General features: G+C 31.7%; 1 long non-coding RNA gene across 1 annotated transcript; it reads right to left on the bottom strand.

Annotated features, from left to right (window-relative positions):
* Nucleotides 1-13,962: 13,962 nt before the first annotated feature.
* LOC126887676 (uncharacterized) lies at nt 13,963-16,723 on the bottom strand. Its single transcript, XR_007699138.1, has 3 exons — nt 16,273-16,723; nt 15,385-15,542; nt 13,963-14,143 (listed from the first exon to the last, which is right to left on the bottom strand). It is a non-coding gene; the product is annotated as an uncharacterized LOC126887676 (long non-coding RNA).
* Between the last annotated feature and the right edge of the window lie 1,594 nt (nt 16,724-18,317).

Below are 18,317 nucleotides of genomic sequence, written 5' to 3'. Positions count from 1 at the left end.
GATAAGACAGTGATAAACATGTATCTAAAAGAGGTTCATCAAAAATATATCAGCAAGACCGAAGAAATTTTCCCAAAGAGCAAAAATGGGCAAATTATTGTTTATTTTCTGAAAGTGAGATTATTTGTTTTGTTTGTTATAATTTTTGAATTCTGGACTGAGACAGGGAGATTCGTTATCCCCATTGTTGTTAAACCTGGCCTTGAAATAGGTACGTCATGTGAAAATTTTATCCAAAAATCAAACAAAGTTCTCGGCTTTGCCGATGAGGTAGATGCAGGGGCCAAATCAACATTAGAAGTTAAGGATATTTTCTGGAGCTTTGAAGAAGCTGCATTAAACATGTGTCTAAAAATAAATGAGGACAAAATAAAATGTCGTTGCAAAACAAGAACGAAGGCGACTGACACAAAATATGTATGACTATAAACGGTCATAACTTCGAAGTGGTTAAAGAGTTTAAAGTTTTGGAAGTAACAATCACCAATGACAACAAAATAAAACGAGTAGTTGAAATACGAATAATGACGGGAAACAAATATGTACCTATTTGCAATGCAACATCTAATGAAGTCAAAACTTCTCTCACGGGGTGCAAAAATCCTGATAGATAAGACCATAATACGACCAGCAGTCGCGTATGGAAGCGAAACATGAACGCTAACAAAAAGAGAAGTAAATAAATTGCTGGTGTGGGAACGTAAAATCCTTCGAGTAATATATATATATATATATATATATATATATATATATATATATATATATATATATATATATATATATATGGCCCTTGCAGAGACAGCATGCCAAGCGAATAGAGGCACAGCCACTAGTCTCTCATGCACTATCAGTCCTTCCTGGCTAACTCGTGTTTCTTCCTACCTTGAATGTTAATTCGATTTCCGGGACAGACGAGTCACTGTTTTCTACACTTTTTTACTATAAAATCTATAAATAAAACAAGATACCACCTATAAGAATTATATATCCTATATTTCTCAATAAAAAATCATAGTAGTGATTGATAAATACAATGTCTCCAAAAACGGAAGCTTCTTAAATATGGCAAGGGGTGCCAAGAACGTGAAAGTGTTGAACGTAAGAAGCATGTACGAACCAGTAAAACAGATAACACCAAATCAAAGAAATGAATCGACTGGGTATAAGTATCCTTGGAATAAGTCAAATGAGAAGACCAGACTCTCGGAAGATAACTGATAATACTCTATACTACACAGAAGAAAACAATCCAAAATACAGAATTGGGGTAGAACGTTAGGGCATGGAAAAAGCTGTAAAAACGTAGTCCTATTTTCAGGTAGGATATTATTGATAACTTCAAACAACAATAAATGTGAATGTATTTCAAGTATATGCAAGTGAAGTTTCTAAGTCCAAGAACAACGTTTTTAAAAAGAACTTTATTGACAAGGGACTACTTACTACAGTTAAATGCAAAATAAGAGTGACGCTATACAATGCAAAAAGTTTATTTATAAGCTCGGTGACGCCGAGGTGTGGTCGAGGTGAAGCTTGCTTACGCTGTCCTTTTATTATTGGTGATTTAGCAGTTCTGGTTTCTTAACTCCTCCGGGGCTAGATGAGAACTATGGGGTGGCATAGTTCGAAGAAATGGAAAATTTTCTGGTACCTTCTTTTCTTGTTCTGTGGATTCTTTTGGTGATTCTGGATTCGTATTTTTCCTGTATATTTGCCAAATGGTGTAGACAAGGAAAATGATTGCTATGACATATAAAATTATGGTATAAAAACTGACATGTTGAAAATGAATGGGAACTGTGTCTAGATTGTCTATTTTGTTTTCTTGATCTGCTAAAGCACTTTGAACATTATTTAATTCGTCTAATTTTATCGAGTCTATTTTTATTGTTTTAAAGTTTAGATCACTGACCGGGGTTTTTAGTAACACTTCTAAATTTGGCAGTTCCATTTTAACAAAGTTTGGGAGTTTTTAGTTCAAATGATTTTAAAACGTAATTGTCTATATAAATTTCGCACGCACTATTGAGTTCGATTAAGTAACTACCGTTTAATGGAATATTGTCCGAATTTTTGTCGCATTTTTGAATACTAATCACTTTGTTTAGAGTTATTACGATCCACTTATTGTTTTCAAGTTTTTGAATTTTTATATTGTTAATTTCTGTTGGCACTGATTGACATTGATTTACAAATTTTGAGTACTGTATTAGTTGAGCTTCGCAAGGGGCTGTTGGTGTTACTTCAATGGACTGGACATCGTGGCATAAATATTCTTCTTCCAACAATTTTTGACATTGAACGTTGGCAAGTGCATATTGGTATCGATTGGAAAGTAAAAACTTGGATTTTGGAATAATTGTTCTAAAATGAGTTTGGTATCGGGTCGGAAAGGAATAAAGATGATAATAATCATAGTCATTGATCTCAACAATGGGTAATTCAAGTACAAAAATTATTTTATTTGCTTTACTATAACTTTTTATCTTTATTATTTTTTCGAACAACAAAATATTTTGCAAAGATAATTCAAAAGGGAATTTGTTATTTTTAAGGAATTTACTAACGTTTAAAATTTCGAGAAATAGTTCATCTGGGTCGGCTATCGAATTATGAAATGTATTTAGTTTTGAAAAGCTGATAGCAACTTCGATTTTTTCTAGAAGATCATAAATAATTTGGAAACTAGTGTAAAATTGCGATACAAGTCTTTCTAGTGCAAAATAATGAAATGTCTCAACTTTTTCTATCTTTATATCTTTAATTAAGTTTTGAACTTCTGTTATTCGTGAACTTAAAATTAACTGGTTATGGGCTAAGATTTTTGTATTATTTTCAAAATTCTTTATTGAAGATCTTAATAAGGTGATTTGGTTTTTAACTATAGTTTTAATATTATTTTGATTATTTTTTAAAGTTGATATAGCGTCGTCGTAGCGTTTTGCATCGTTTTGGTCTAGGTTTCCTGTTATAAATTTTATTGCGGAACCTACACCATCAAATAGAGATCTTTTAGATCTGGTATTCCAAAAGGGATTTAATTGTCTTAATTCCAGATAAATTTTGTTTTCTAAAATTTGGATTAAATGATAGGAGTCTTGAAATTCTTTATTAAAGCTTAGAATTTGGGAAGTATTTGAAAGGGTATTTATCATGGAATCATATTGATTTTGTAGAGTAAGGAAATTTGTAGTAATGTTTGTAATGTCATAGATATGTATAAAAGTCCAAACATCTGTCTGAATTCGGGCTGTGCCTAAATGAAGGGGGAAAAGTCCGGGATTGTCGTTTAAGTTATGGAATTTGGATGTGTCTCGTCTTGCGTCGACGTTTGTTGTCCAGAGGGTGAACCTGCAACGGGAGGTTTCTTTAGTTCTTTAATATGTATAATTTCTGTCTGGTTAATGTCTTTTTTATATTTAAGTCTTTGTCGTACAAGTTCTACTCGGTTTCTGTCAAGAATTTTGGTTATTTTGTAGGGACCTAAGTATGGTTGATGTTTTTTGTTACGTTTTTGGGTATTAACTTTATAAACTACTTGTCCAATTTTAAATTCTGAATTTATTTCTCCTTGATCGTTTCGTTTATCAATTACTTTAGTTTTATTTTGTGTTAGATTTTCATGTACATTTTGGTAAACGTGTTTTAATTTGTCTTTATGATTATTTATATATTCTGAATAGAAATTTTGGGAAAGAAATAGTTCGTTGGGGTTTCTAGAATCTGTATGTCCGAAAGCTAGTTCAAATGGGGTAAATTTTGTGGAACTATGAATAGAATTATTGTAAGCTATAAGAGCATAGTCCATTAGGTCATCTTCGTTAGGATACGTTTGTTTTAGAAGTCTTAAATGTTCGATTAGTGTAGAGTGTATTCGTTCAGCTATTGAATTTGATTCATGGTGACCAGGAGTAGTAAAATGAACTTTGATTTTGTGAATTGCTAATAAATCTTTTATTACTTCATTATTAAATTCTCTACCTTTGTCTGCTACTATTAATTGGGGAATGCCGAAAGAAGTGAAGTATTTTATTAACGATTTCGTAATGTGAATTGCGTTTTTACCTGGAATAGAATAAGCTTAAGCAAATTTAGTAAATGCGTCTGTGAGGGTCAAATATTTGTTACCGTCATATGTAAAAATATCTATATGAATAATTTGAAAAGGTTTGCTGGCGGTTTCCGTAAGCATTAGTGGGACATAGGGGGTGTGTCTACCATATTTATTTTTTTGGCAAATAGAACATCCGTTAATGTAATTAGTAATAGTAGTCTTCATATTTTTCCAGTAATAATTTTGACGTAATTTTTCAAATGTTTCGTTAATTCCTCTATGGTTAGTTTTTCCTTCGTGGTAATTTTTTAATAAAATGATTTGTTCCTCTTCGTTTGCTACTGTATTAATTAATCTAGTGCATTTAATTAGTTTCGGACCATTTTCAGAAAAATGTTTTAGCTAATATTTATTAAAATCATTATACAGGTTGTTTTTACTGAAGTACAAATAAAATGTAGTGTTAAGGTCTGTGTATGCCATAAGAAATTCAAAAATATCTTTTTCATTATCAGTTTCAGGGATTTTTACTTTAATTATTTTATGGTTTTGATAAGTTTCATGAGTTATGTCGGTTTTTGGGTAAACGTTAGGGTATACTAAGATTTGGTGAACTTTGTTATTTATTATTTCGTCTAAAATGGGTATTCCTTGATTCGTTGTTTCGTTTGCGGTTGTATGTTGTGTAGATTCGTCTGAGTTTTCGTCTTGTGTATTTATTTTGTCTGGAGGTATTCTTATATCAGAAATAATGTTAATTTTTCTTGAGTCGTTATTGTTACTTGTTGAAGGTTGTTGGTCTAATGGATTTTCTGCAAAATTTTGGAGGTACTTTAAAATATCTTCGTCTACGTCTCCAGGATTATTTATTATTGATTCATCTTCTAATGCGTTAATTGTAATGCGAGATAGACAGTCTGCGTTTGTGTTATGTTTTCCTTTTTTATAAATAATTTTATAACCGTATTCTTCTAGTTTTAGACGCCAACGTATTAATTTTGAGTTTGGCTCCTTTAGACTAAAAAGCCAAGATAATGGTTTGTGATCCGTGTATATGAAAAATTTTCTTCCGTAAAGGTATGGTCTAAAATGTTTACAGGCCCATACAATTGCTAATAGCTCCTTTTCTATAGTTGAATAATTTGTCTCTGATTTATTTAGTGTTCTTGAGGCGTATGCGATGGGTCGATCATTTGGTACATTTCCTTGTGATAATACGGCTCCAATTGCATAATTGCTAGCATCTGTCGTTAATATAAATGGTTCGCTAAAATTTGGGTATTGTAAAATAGGATCATTTGTTAAGATTTGTTTACAAGTTTCGAAACAGTCAATAAAATCTTTATCGTGGTTTACTTTCGAACCTTTTTTCAAACATTTGGTCATCGGTTTAGTAATTTTTGCAAAATCTTTTATAAATCGTCTATAGTAACCTAGTAATCCTAAAAAGCTTTTTATTTCAGTTTGGGTTTTTGGAATGGGAAATCTTTTTATAGCTGCGATTTTATCGGGGTTTGGTTTTACGCCTTGAGGGGTAATTACATGTCCTAAATACATAACTGTTTTTTGTAAAAATTCTGACTTGTCTAATTGTACCTTTAAATTACTTTTTCTAAGTCTTTCGAAAACTATTTTTAATTTTTCAAGGTGCTCTTGTAAAGATGTGCTATAAATTAAAATATCGTCTAAATATACTATACATGTTTCGTCTGTTAGTCCTCTTAAAACATTGTCTATTACTCTCTGAAAAGTTGAGGGTGCATTTTTCAAACCAAAAGGCATTCTTTTAAATTGAAAGTGACCTTGTGGGGTACTAAAGGCTGTTTTTTCAACATCTTGTGGGTCTACTTCTATTTGGTGGAAGCCACTTGCAAGATCTAGTGTCGAAAAATAATTTGCTCTTCCTAATTTATCTAAAATTTCTGTTATTTTTGGTAATGGGTATTTATCATCTACGGTTCTCTCGTTTAATTTTCTGTAATCTATTACTAGACGCCATTTTCTTTTTCCTGTAGCATCTTGTTTTTTCGGGACCACCCAAATGGGACTCGAAAACGCTGAATTGCTATCTTCTATTATACCTTCTGCTAACATCTTATTTATTTGGGATTTAACTTCTTCTCGGTGAACTTCCGGGAAACGATATGATTTTGTATATATTGCAGAGTCATCAGTAACTTTAATTTTATGTTTAATACTATTAGTAAAACTTAAGGGTATGCCTTCACAATAAAATATGTCTCTATATTGGAAACAAAGATTTTTTAGTAATTCTTTTTCTTCTTTGTTGCAATGATTTATCCTTATATTTTTTAAATTCCTTTTTAACATATTATCATCATTAATAGACGTTTCTTCGTCAGTTTCCATCTTTCTTATAAAATTAGTATTTACTATATCTAATGGTTCTATATCTAAGGGTTCAATATTACTTAACGTTGTCTTATATTCGCTCATATTCGTAATAGTGGTTATAGCAAAATTATTTTTTACGTTAACTACTGCTTTGGGCATTTCGATTCCTTTACCGAAATTTTTATATTCTAGTATACCTAATCCTTCCTTTAATTTTACCGGCATTTTTACTATTTGCTTAGTTCTAGGGGGAATAATTATTGTATGATTAAAAGTTGCTTTGGGATATAATATATTCTTTTTACTGGGTTCAAAAATTATGGGTATAGTTACATAAGGCGTTTTCATTTGTCTCGTGTTGACATTAATTGAAGCTTTTAATTTTTGTAATAAATCTATACCAATTAATCCATCAAAATTTTCGCTAAATTTAAAAACATAAAACTTATTATATTGGTTTACTTTAAAAATGTTAAAAGCTGGAATATTAATTATTTCATTGTGCATGGAAATTCCGTGAGCTGTCTGTATATTAAAATTTTCATAAGAAATAAAAATTTTATAATATTTATGCGCTAACTGTGGAGAGATTAAACTTTTGGAAGACCCTGTATCTAATAAAAATCTGGCATTGAGTTCTGGTATAATAATATGTGGTAAATCTGCTATCGTTGTATTTAAGTATATTACGTCGGATTGTAATTTTCTTGGGTCATGCAAAAATTTACGTTTTCAACATTTTGAGTTGGATTGTGATATGATCTTTCATTTGTGTTGTCTTGAGTTTGATAAGGACTGGATTGAGTTTCATAATTGTTCTCGTAATGCGGTACTGGATAGGGTAATGAACTTTGAGTCGGGTATTCGTAATCAGTGGGAATATTATTATTTTCAAAGGGATTTTCGAATTGTATTTTGTCGTTATTAATTTGTTGATTAAATAATTGCGTGGAGGTAAAATGTGGTCTAGATCTTAAAGAAGTATTTCGTGAATTTGTATCCATCGGTTCTGGCTGGTATTGATTTTGATTTTGAGGTTGATTATTAACATTTCTTTGTTGAAAATTAGAATTATTATTATTGAAGTATCTTGGTCGAAAATTAGAATTATTATTATCGAAATTTCTTGGATTGAAGTTAGAATTATAATTATTGAAATTTCGGAAATGATTTTGGTGTGGTTGAAAGGTATTGTTAGGATTAAAATTATTATTTTGGTATTGCGGTCTGATATTTTGATACTGGTAAGGTGGAAATCTCATATTAGGGCGATTTTGTGGAAAATTATTTCTAGGTATAAAAGTTTGATTAGTATTATTGTTTCTCATAGGAGTATGTCTCGATGAAGGTCTAAAAGAATTTTGTGAGTTTAAATTATTTCCGCGTTGTAACGAATATAGAAAATTCTCTTCTTCGATAACGAAGCACATAGCTTTCTCTAAACTGTCTGGGTTTCTCAATCTAATATTTGTTTGTAACGATAAGGGTAAGCCTCTAATGTAAGTTTTTAAACATAAGTCATCGTAACTTTGTATTCTAATTAATTTTTCTGGTGCTTTAATATTAAGGGTATTTAATTTTTGTGCTACTAAACTACGTGTTTCTTGGCAACGCATGCCAAAATTATAAGGGGTTTCATTTTTGAAAGGCCTCAACGTTATCAGGTCTTGGATAAGGCAATCGAGATCTCTCTGATCTCCAAAACTAAGATTAAGGGCATCCTTTACAAGTTGCCATGTATTTAATTCTGTCCTAGAGCCTATTAACATTTGAGCTCTTCCATTTAATTTACCTAATATAGCTCGAAGTAAAAATGTATTTAAAGTGCCATCTGTTTGGCTAGCAAAATTAGTTACTAAATTTTCACAATTTTCTATAAATATGGTTAAAGTATGTGGATTACCATCGTATGCTGGGATAGAATCTAAGTATAATTTTAACAATTGGTAGTTTGTTTGAGCCATTTCGTTATCTTTATTACTATTTGGTTCTAAAATTGAATTTAATTCTGCTACAAGGCTACTTAAATCTAAATTACTATCAGTTTCACTCATTAAATATTTATTCTTTGTATTCAGATAATATATCAAATTGTAATAAAATATTAAATATGTTTCAACTTCAATATAATCAAATGTTTTCAAAAATATAATAATATAATATAGTAATAATAATATTTTTCTTATTTCAAATAAAAATCTTGTAAAATCATAAAATCTTAAAAAATTATTTACTGTCGTTAGCTCTCTGACTATAAGTATTCTCAAATATGTATAGGAAAATATAAAATGGAATAATAAAATGGAAAAAATAGGAAACACTTACATTAAAATGTAGAATTTCAACATTTCTGCCTATAGGATTCGACGATTTTGTTCTTCTCCCAGGTCTCGTTGAACTACTGCTTAAATCTACTGCCTCTATGGTTCGACGATTCTTGTTCTCTCCCCAGGTCTTGGTGATACCTTGTCTAAAGCTGATCTTGGACACTTTCACAAAAAGTTCGGTTTTCCGGTAAATCGTTGAAACGAAAAACTACTCGCGAAATCGTTCGATTTTTGTAACGTAATTTTGCGACGTAATTCCCGAAAAATCCTACTGACTGCGCCAGTGAAGTTTCTAAGTCCAAGAACAACGTTTTTAAAAAGAACTTTATTGACAAGGGACTACTTACTACAGTTAAATGCAAAATAAGAGTGACGCTATACAATGCAAAAAGTTTATTTATAAGCTCGGTGACGCCGAGGTGTGGTCGAGGTGAAGCTTGCTTACGCTGTCCTTTTATTATTGGTGATTTAGCAGTTCTGGTTTCTTAACTTGCATCCACACAAGATTAAGACGAATAAGATGGAAAAATTCTATGATAATCTGGGAAAACAAAACAGGAAATATGCTGGCAGCTTTCTTTTTAGAGAAGAGAAGTAGCAGTCACAAATACAATATAATCACACTGGAGGTGTTTCATTTTGAAGTATAGATGTGCATCTTGAGTATTCAATTCGAGCTCGGATTTCAACTTCCGGATCTATATCTTTGAACAATTAATGAACGTCCTGCAATCAATGAAGATAAACTACAATGATCTCAGGATCATATCTAATTTACACTATAAGCAGCGAGTAAAAGTGTGTGTTAACGAACAGCTGTCAGAGGAGATTGAAATTAGACATGGAGTGAGGCAGGGATGCGTATTGTCGCCAGTTCTTTTAATGCCTACTAGGAAGGGATCCTAAAAGGGTGAAACAGATCGAATAAAAGTAAACGGAGTTCTCATTAACAACATTAGAGGACGTATGCGGATGACACTGTCATCTTAGCAGAAAATATTGAAGATCTTCAGAGATTGGTGAACAGAATAGCGATGTATAGCCAAGAATACGTTTTAACCATGAACATCAAGAAGACAAAATTTATGAGAATATCTAAAACCCAAAGAAATAACGAGAATCTCCTCATAAACGGAAACCATGTCGAACGAGTAAGACAAGTCATTTATTCATGTTAATATACAAAAGTACTTACATACGTCAAAAATAGTACAACTTTGGTTCATAGATATAAAATACAAATATAAAATTATTCGCAGATATAAAATACAAATATAAAAATACAAGGCATAATATGAAATAACACATACATAATTTAAGACAAACACTTTCTGGGTTCCTAAGAATAAACAAAGTAGAATTCACAACCCAGTTTCAAACATTAAAGTTAAAATTTAAAAATTCATCACTTCTGTAAAATGCTTGACTAATGAGAAAATTCTTTAGTGATTTTCTAAATTATAAAATTGGCAATTCAGTAATTTCAGTAGGCAACTTGTTGTAAAATGTTACACCATAAGAGTTTGGTCCGTTTCTACTTCGCTGGAGCCTGGTATAGGGCAGTATTAAGGCATGCTTATTCCTGGTTTCATATTGGTGTACATCCTCATGTCTTTGATGACAATCTATATTTTGTTTTACATTAACAGTACTCTCTAGAATAAATAGCGAAGGCAGCGAAGGAGTTAGTATGTGCAGTGTAACAAATGCTTGCCGACATTCTTTCTGATAGGACAGGCCAGCAATTATCCTTACTATTCTTCTCTTAATACGAAAGACATCTTTGGCTCCAGCACTGTGACCCCATTCCAGAATTGCATAGCTGATGTGTGAATGATACAGTGCAAAATAGGCCTGTTGTAAAGTGAACTGAGATACACATTCAGAAAGTCTTCTAATCAGAAAAGTGGCAGTTCCTAGCTTAACAACAAGGGACCTTGTATGAGCTTTCCTACATAGTCCTGCATCCAAGTAAACCAATCAAAGTAGTATTGAGGTTTAGAAGCAACATATTTGCTGCAAACCATTGTTCTGCCTTATCTTGTGCTTGTTTTAATGCCTCTATTGCTGCATTACAATCCCAATCTTTGCAAGAAATAGTATCATCAGCAAAAAGAGTAAATCCACTGGTAAGGTCTGTCTGTGGAAGATCATTAATATAAATTAGAAACAAAAGTGGTCACAATATTGATCCTTGGGGTAATCCGATATTTATAGCTTTCTCTGCCGACCTCATTTTACCCACCTGCACACTCGGCTTTCTATTGGAGAGATAGCTGGAGATCATTGCAATGCTAGTATTTCCAAACCCATACTTCTCCAATTTCCTGAGAAGCAGTTCATGTGAAACACAATCAAAAGCTTTGCTCAGGTCACAGAATGTAGCCGACAAATAGCAGTTCTGCTCAAAAGTCGCTTGAGTCTTCATCACTAAGTCCATGATGCCTTTTGTTGTATTTAGACCCCTTCTAAAACCAAACTGACTATTTGTAAACAAATCTTTGGATTCAAAATACTTAATAATCATTGCTGCCATACATTTCTCAAATACCTTTGATATTAGAGGAAGGAGTGATATTGGCCTATAATTGGATGGGTCATCGGTCATCATTGTCACTTTTCTTATAGATCGGTACCACCACTGCTTTTTGAGCAGATCAGGAAAGATGCTTTCCTTAAAACAGTGATTTATAAGTGTTGTTAATGGACGAGCAATGAGATGTTTCACTCCTTTTATTATGTTAACCGAGAATCCGAAGTAGTCTCTAGTTTTCTTGTTCACCATATTTGTTAAAATGTCTCCGATTTCAATGATATGACCAATATGCATATTGATTTGACTAATTAGACCAATATGCATATCTTGGAACAATGGTTAACTCCACAAATTATTACTTCCAGGAAATTAAAATTAGAGTAGAAAAGGCTAGAGCGAATTTTAACAAAATGAGAATAGTGCCCTGCACAAGAGATCTGAAATTAGAGCTAAGAATAAGGTTGGCTAGGTGCTACGTTTGCTCGACTTTGTTTAACGGAATGGAAGCTTGGACCTTGAAAGTGGAATCAATGAAAAAACTGGAATCATTCGAGTTGTGGCTGTATAGAAAAATTCTGAAAATATGGACAGAACACGATTTCTCATAACACAAACAAAAAGGTTCTGAGAAAGATGGATAAAGAAATGGAAATCTTAAATACAATCAAAACCAGAAAATTGGAATATCTCGGACATATTACACGTGGAGAGAGATAAAACTTGCTCCATAACTCATTATGCAGGGAAAGATTCAAGAAAAAAGAAGCATAGGGAGACGCAGTATGTCGTGGCCGCGCTACCTAAGAGTCTCCACGCAACCAGCAGTCTCTAAAGTCCGAATAGCTATGATGATTGCCGACCTCCGTCACGGAGATGACACTTGAAAAAGAAGATCTTTGAACATGTACTGTTACTGTTATAATGTGTATTTGTTCAAGTACCTCGTACCTAGATGTTAACGATATTTTTTATATTTTCCCGTTGAGGTCCCTACAGTATATGGGAATTTGGGATTTTAGAAGGAATAGTGAATTATTTAGCTACCTCAATCTAATCATTGCTAAAATTTATTGGGTAAGTTATCTATATTTGTTGTGTCCATTTTTTAGTTGTCATTCTACTTTTATAGCATTTTTTGTTTACTTGAGCCTTGGTGTAATAAAGAATTGGAAAACTAAAGGTTACTACAAATAAAGTCTCTACTACTCAGCGAGATGGCCATTTTTTCAGTACTAATAAGTTAGGCATTCCAAATCACGTGATATAATATGGCTGCTGGATGGCAAAACTGTCATCCATAGGCGTATCCAATTATTAAACCACTTCATATTTAATTTGCTATCACAATTTCACAGATTTCGCTACACAATTAACAAAAAAACAAAACCAAACAGGATTTTCATTTACAAATTTGTCAATATTTAATGTAAACATTAGATACGCGATGACCATCCCCCTTATCTACGTCTATGGCCATGTCAGTTTAGCCATCCACCGGCCACCACTGACAGTTCATTGGAATCCCTAATCACAGTACATGACAGAATGTTCTGTCATGTACTGTGTCCCTAATTGTCATTTTGCTGTCGTATAAGCAATTTTCAAAATATCTAATGAAATGTAAACACTGAAATGGTTTTTGTACATGCATGCTGCCAACGTACGCTTCAGATGGTTTTTGAAGTTAAGTTGGATTTATAGTTTGACGTAGCGTAGACGTAAGAAACGGACTGGAGACGGAAGAAAATATTATGTCAATTTATAGATCGACGTAGCGGAATTTTTGCGCATGAGTAGAAAGAGTAAACAATGACTTAATTCTAATTCAACAACATAGCCTATAAATTATACGAACAGTAAACAAACTTTGTGTTTATTTATTTATACTTATACTATTATTTATTATAATATTTATCTGTTTTGTGTGTTACATGGATTAGGAAATAAACGAAAGTGTGCTCTTTGGTGCCGCATGCCGTGGGATTTCCAACTATTTTGTTCCATTTCCTCATTTCCTGGTCTTTAAATGTTTATTGGATTTACCTATCGTCCCTAATAACACAAAACATTCCATGAATGTTCCTAGAATGTACACACAGGACATTGAAAACATTCCTGGAATGTCCCCAAATGCACACGAATGTCCCTGGAAAGTCCCAGGAAAGTGCTGTGTCAGCATTTTAAATATTCTTAGAATGTTCTGTTGGAACATTCCATGAATGTCTACGAATGTTCTTTGGACATTCACAGTCTATTTTTTTAGACTGAATGTCTTGTTGGAACATTCCATGAATGTTCTTTGGACATTCACAGTATATTTTTAGACTGAATGTCTTGTTAGAACATTCCATGAATGTCTACGAACGTTCTTTGAACATTCACAGAATATTTTTTAGACATTCACTGAAATATATCGTCAGTAATGTGACAATACCTCCTATATGTTTTTTCATGAGGTTTGCAGGAGACGAAAAACATTTTTTAAGGTCACTTTCTGTTTTCGTACGTATTCTGACTTTTTTGTAGTAAATAGATAGTTATTTACTGCAAAACAAGTCAAAAAATATATGAAAACAGGAGGTGGCCGAAACAAGTTTTTAGTCTATCTTACAAATCTCTTGAAAAAAACAGATAGGAGGTATTGTCACATCACTGACGATATGTGGCCATACCAAATAATACATCCTTGATAAATATAAACATTTTTATTGCAAAAAATCTTTACATACATTTTTTAATGTAATTTACTGACATTCCTAAATATTATAAAAAAATGTGTCACATTTGCTTTGTAAACCTTTCTTTTGCTTTTCGTAGCCACATATTCTGTTTCCTTTCTGGTTTTTTGTAGACCACTTCTCTCAGCTGATTCTAAAAGAAAATAAAATAAAAGGTAATTTTTCTATCCTTTACAATTAACAATCAGAAGAAATATTATTTACAGGTAATAATATGCATAAATAATAATAATAAAAAAATAAATATTAAATATTTAAATAAATAATAAATAATATTTAATAAATAAAATAATAATAATGAACATTTTGTATTTTGACAACGACATCCGACGTGGAAGTAGAAACCTTAATAAAATTATTTTTTCAAGTAAATTGTGGCTTATTTCCTCATTAGAATAGTTAATTACAAAAAAGCCACAAAGAAATAGATTTTTCACAAACAAATAAGTATTTAGTATTCATTATATTTATTGTTTTTATTATTTACTTTAATGTCCTACTGGTACATTATTTGACAAATAATGACATTTCGAAGTCTGTTAAGTATGATATAACGCCCTTGGGCATTAAATTTAAATAACGACTTAGATACTGTCAAGTTGACAAATATCAACCTAAGTAAAACTATGGTTACCACAATTATGTTACTACTGATACTGGTAAATGTACTTATTTAAAAACTAATCAATTCAAAATTCATTCAAATTTTTCGCATATAAAGAATAATTTAGTCAGACATTAAATGTTGAAGGCACCACAGGTATTATAATAATAACGCTTTCGGTCAACGTATATCCCTCAGGCCCTTGTTAAAAACACCATTGACCTCAAGCGTTATTATCCTTATAATACCCTTGGTACCTTAATAACTGTAACATAAGATTATACCTTAATTCTTGTTTTCTATTTCTGATGTTTTTATTTATTTACATTGAATATTAATCTGTTTTGTTGTATAATCTACTTCGCAATAATTATGTGATATATTTGACTTAAAATGAATTCAAAAATTTTTTGCAGTTGGGCAACAATGTCAACTTAGATCTCCGATGTAGATAATGAATTACAACAGTATCTATATTGTACAGACTGTATTATTAATTAGGTTATTTATTTATTTATTTATTGAAATATACATCCACCAGGTATAAACCCATAAAGGTGTACATAAGAAAACTACATACATTGACTGAACACTTGATGACAAAATATAAAATAAAATAAAAGAATAACCAAAAATGTTTCTGTTGTTAATACACATACACAATAATAAACAAAGACCTTAATAAAGAAAAATAACATGGCATCAATTCGATAAGCTATTGCGTATTTCGCGTTTAAAGATGTTAAAACCAAGAAAAAAAATGCATATACCTGTGTGACATAAGCTATTGGAACAGCACAGTCTCTTAAACGAACAGATGAAAGTGAAGTTCTGTCAATATCTTTTTCTAAAAAGTGTTTTGAACATACTCCTCTATTAACAAATCTGATCTATACTTCATGTCTTCTTCGCAGGATCTTCTGGAAAGCTAAAAATACAAAATATATGCATTACTAAGCATTATTAACAAATTTTAGTTTTAAATAAAAAATATGATTAATGGACTCACAAAATATTATAAAACAGCTTAGAAATTGTTTATTAGTATAGTCGGTTCCCCAAACTCTGACACAACTGGCTAGTGATTTTAGTAGGTAATTTTTTTTGTTTTTGGCCAATTTTGCCAAAATTACAGTAATTATTAACTATTTAGTTATTATTTTTTTTTTTGCCAATTTTACCAAATTGGCAAAATTATTTACTAAAATCACTAGCCAGTTGTGTCTGAGACTCAGTAGTACTGAGACTGAGTTTAGCAAATCGACTATAATATTCTGTGTATTCATTAGTTGGTACTGCATATTATAGTGTGTGGTCTACCATCCTATTTATAAAGGCATACATTAGCAAAAACGCAAAAAGAATTACTTTAGTTTTACAAATCCTATTGTTATTATCTCTATTTACTATTTTAGTTAGGAATAAGCGAAGTTTGTGGCTTATTCACAATTATTATTAAAATAATAAATGGATATGACCAATTATTAACTTATAAAATAAAATAATAATTCTTCTGATTTATGCCTTTTATTCACTTTGTTATATCTAGGTTACTTAAAAGATTTTTTATGAATACATAGTATTATTAGGGTATTAATAGTATTAATTTATTTTCTGAAATACAGGGCATGCCTTCGTTTACATATTTGCATACTAACCTTTTAATAGGGCTTTTCATTCACAGTCATTTGTTTGGAGCTTCTGTCATAATTGAAACGTTATTCCTGCAGATTTTTTTATCTACATTTGTTTCTGCTACTCCAACTGCGTTAAAAACAGGACACCATTTTATTCACTATGTTAATAATACTATTAAAGCTATTATAAAAGTATCCGAATTAAAAAAATATTCTTAAAAAGCACAAACAACGATCCACCCACGGCAAAGCAAGGTGGCCAAGATGAAGATGCCAAGATGGCCGAAGCGAGGTCGTTGGTTGGTCGTTTTTAGTCACGTGATGCCCTCTCAAGCGCCATGCACAAAAATATATGCACGGCGAATTTGAAAATGAACGCAAAAGAAATAAATATAAATGCCTCTCTTGGGTTTTGCATAAGTTATAAGTATTTTTTTTATTAACAAAATCGCATTCCAAATTGAATATTCGCGAACAATAATTTTTATTACATTTGTATGTTTATAATATTGTATTAATTGAACTTGGGAAACTCTTTAAATTTGACATATTATTGCACTGTAGGCCTAAAGTGTCACTTAGTTTGTCTGGTATGTTATAAGTAATGTTGTATCTGTTACACGTATGTATTATTTCGCAACTTAAAATATAGGAACATTGGTAGTATGTTCACAGAATGTCTTATGGTAACATTCCAGGAATAATTTAAACAGATGTTCACCGAATGTTCCCTAAATGTCCAGGACATTCAAATATTGATAGAACTTTGGTAGTACATTCCTGGAATGTTGTGTGTTGTTAGGGGTATATGTGTGGATAACCACGAATTAGGCTCATAACAACTCATATTTATCTGAAATATTGAAATGACTCTATGATATATTTTTATTAAATTAATAACAACATCCATTGTATTAACAAATAATTAACAAAATTCGAATATGTTGACAATCAACTTTTTACACAACACAAGGAATGAGGGGGCGGGGCGGGTCCACTTTGAGTGACAGAACAAAATTCTGCCTTATGATTGGCCAGACGGAAGAAACGCACTGTAAAAGATGAAAGTTGGTCATCTCTTATGTTACGTTACGTTTCTCTTAAGGCCCCGTCTCAAGGCCCCGTCTCACCATCAAATAATTTGATCAAACTTGACAGTTAGTGACACAAAGTGACAGTTAGTGACGTCACATCCTGAGTGTTGATTGTGGATAATAATGAAAAATTTTAATTTTAAATAAAGTACAAACAAGTTAGACAACTCAATACAAAAAATTTGATCAAACTAGACTGATAGTGAGAGCACAGATTTTTAGAATTTCAAAAAAACTGCAATTGTGACGTCACTTTGACGTACTTCCTCAAGTAAGTCAAGTTTGCTCAAACTGTTTGATCAAATTATTTGATGGTGAGACGCGGCCTTCACCATCAAATAATTGACAGTTATTTGATCAAACTTGACAGTCAAACTTGACTAGTGACACAAACTATACATACTAACTGTCACTTTGTGTCACTAACTGTCAAGTTTGATCAAATAACTGTCAATTATTTGATGGTGAGACGGGGCCTTTACGTTCCGTCAGGCGCTTGCGTTCATCTATAAACAGGAGTACACAAAATTCGGTGTTGATCTTTTCCAGTGCGTCTCCGTTGCGTCTACGTCTACGCTACGTCAAACTATAAATCCAACTTTATACTTCTTTGGGCGCGATTGGGAGTGAATTTTTATTTTACTGGGCGCATCCGCACACCGACAGTATATTATTAGTCGTTATACGGGCTCTGATTGGGTGTTGAAATGATCTGTCAATAATTGTTCAATATGGAGGTTATCGGTAAACAAAAATGTTGTATATATTAGTTTTTATTGTTGTGAGGACAGAAATAAAATTAAATTTATAATTATAGTGACTTTTTAAATAGTTTTGAAAAGCCACAGGTAGGTAATTCTAAATGTTTCAGTTGTATTGCAATAAAAAATTATCTTCATAATTATTTGGAAAATGTAAAAAAATAATGTACTTACCTATTAGTAGGCAATGCAATTTACATAATCTGATTAC

This window comes from Diabrotica virgifera, chromosome 7, assembly GCF_917563875.1.
Source record: "Diabrotica virgifera virgifera chromosome 7, PGI_DIABVI_V3a".
Taxonomy (NCBI): Eukaryota; Metazoa; Arthropoda; class Insecta; order Coleoptera; family Chrysomelidae; genus Diabrotica; species Diabrotica virgifera.
The sequence above is the reverse complement of the archived record's forward strand: the minus strand, read 5'-3'. Positions and strand labels throughout refer to the sequence as shown.